Source organism: Crocodylus porosus, unplaced genomic scaffold, assembly GCF_001723895.1.
Source record: "Crocodylus porosus isolate Cpor-Errol unplaced genomic scaffold, CroPor_comp1, whole genome shotgun sequence".
In the NCBI taxonomy this organism is placed as follows: domain Eukaryota; kingdom Metazoa; phylum Chordata; order Crocodylia; family Crocodylidae; genus Crocodylus; species Crocodylus porosus.
In genome coordinates, this window is record NW_017728945.1 from 3,840,888 (window position 1) to 3,843,030 (window position 2,143).

General features: G+C 47.6%; 1 protein-coding gene across 1 annotated transcript in view; it reads left to right on the forward strand.

Annotated features, from left to right (window-relative positions):
• The window catches only part of LONP1 (lon peptidase 1, mitochondrial), a 66,691-nt gene that overhangs the window by 32,235 nt on the left and 32,313 nt on the right, over nucleotides 1-2,143 (forward strand). The window lies entirely within an intron of this gene.

A 2,143-nucleotide genomic window follows, 5' to 3' on the forward strand; every position in this document is an offset into this window, starting at 1 on the left:
TAGGAGCCTGGCCTGGGGCGCCAGGCGGGCAAGGAGCCCAGGGTGCCCGAGAAGGAGAGAGAGCACCAGAGGGGCGAGGGACCGCATAACGTCCCACGGAATAGCTGCGAGGCTTGGGGCGTGCTAAAGGGGAGGTTTGGAGGCACGCATACCCCTTAAGGGAGGGGCGCACCAAGGCACCCCATTTGGAGTAGGGGCAAGAACACATGCCGTTCACTAGGGGAATAAAGGCAGCCTCCCATTTAACCATTTAAGATCAAAGTCGTGGTGGGCGAGAATTTGAGGGTGCTGAGTACAGCCTTGAGTGACAGTAGGGGGCGCTAGGGAGTTCACGGCCGCTCTAGGCCCCGCTCCCTCACACCAGTGTTTGAAAAGGTTAACTCAGTAGCTCTTATCCCATCCTCCTGAAACAGTACTGCTTGCCAGTTGTACACAGTGGTATTCTCTCTCTCTCTCTCTTTCTCAGAAGAAAGAGCAATTACTTACTCTTAAGTAACTGTAGTTCTTTGAGATCATAGTTTCAGTTCATACGCTATTCCTTCCTTCTTCTGCCCCTTTGGAGTCCTCATCTGTTATGTTCGTTAACAAGTCATGGCCATACAGACTAGATGAAAGTATTATAAAGAGGATAGATAATGAGTTAGATCTTCTTAGCACAATATAGTAATTGCTCTTTCTCTTTAGTGTGTGTGTGTGTACACCACTGTGTACAACTGGCAAACAGTACTGTCTCAGGATGATGGGATAAGAAGTTTCAGCTGCATCAGTTGAACTGGGACTGTAAGACTGCCTTCATTAGGCCTGGCATCATGCCAAGCTACTACAGCCATAATACACTGTTTGGCAAATGTCAGTGGATTAATCCAAGTCTCTTCCTTTGATATCTAACAGGCATACCGCATTTACTCATGTGAATAGCCATCGGTGGCTCAGTGCCTACTTGGAAGGAGGTATCAGGTGGGGTTCCCTAGGGGTTTGTCTTTGGTCCAGTAATATTTAATATCTTCATGAAGGATTAGGGACTGAGTGCATGCTTAGAAAATGTGCAGATGATACCAAGTTGGGTGGAGTTGCAGACACACTGGATCTGGCAAGGATCAAGAATCTCTTGGATAGGCTGGAGAAAGAGTCTGCAGTCAACCAAATGAAATTAAATAAGGACAAGTGCAAAGTCTCACACTTGGAACAGAATAATTGCACACATGAACAAGAGACTGGGGAATGACAGGCTTCGCTGTAGTACTGCAGCGGGGCCAGATTAGTTTGACACCCCTCCTGTAAAGCCAGCATCTAAGGAGGAATGCATCTTTGTAAGCAACTCTGGGGATGATGCACCAAAAACTATGAGTGATGCACCAGGGATGATGAACTGAGGACCAAGCACTAAATATAATTTTAAATGCCTGCAGTTCTGTGTTTGGTCTCTGAAATGATTCGGAGATTTATGAGTTTGCACCAAGATTGGGGTCTAAGTACTGCCCAATCACTCTTGTGCCTGCCTCTGAAGATGATAGGTTTTGTCCTTAATGTGTAGCTCCAGATGGTGCATAAATCTTGCTGCACCTTAAAGTCCATCTCTCAAGTAGGTCTGCAACTTTAATAATTATATTTTGTTTCTTATAAACTAAGCCTATATCATAAAGAAATTATTTAAAAAAATAGTAAGATCCCACAGTGCTTTTATCAAAATTGTTTCTTAGAGTAGAATTTAGAGGTGCACCAATACATTGGTTTGATATTGGATTGGCACCGATATAAAGAAAATTGATTATTGGAAATTGGCCTGATGTGACTGATAAAAGTCCATGCAGCCGCAGCACAGAACACAAACAGTGAGGAGCAAAGCCTGGCAGCTTAGAGAGCTGTATGCAGCTAGTAAGTCTGCTGTGGTAGAAGGGGAGGGGGGAAGGAAGGGGCCTGATGGGGGACAGCTCAACAGCCCCCATGGTGAGGGAGGGAGTTGAGGCTGGGGTGCACACTGCCCAGCCTGAGTGGAGCAGGGCATGGGATGGAGCCACAGCTTGTCCAAGGGGCACGGCTCCTGCCACTGCATGCACCCTGGGAGGGCAGGCTGCAGCTGTGGGCTGGGGGCTGTGCTTGGGGCAGGTGGTGGCAGTGCTGGGAGGGGGTTATGGGGAAGGGC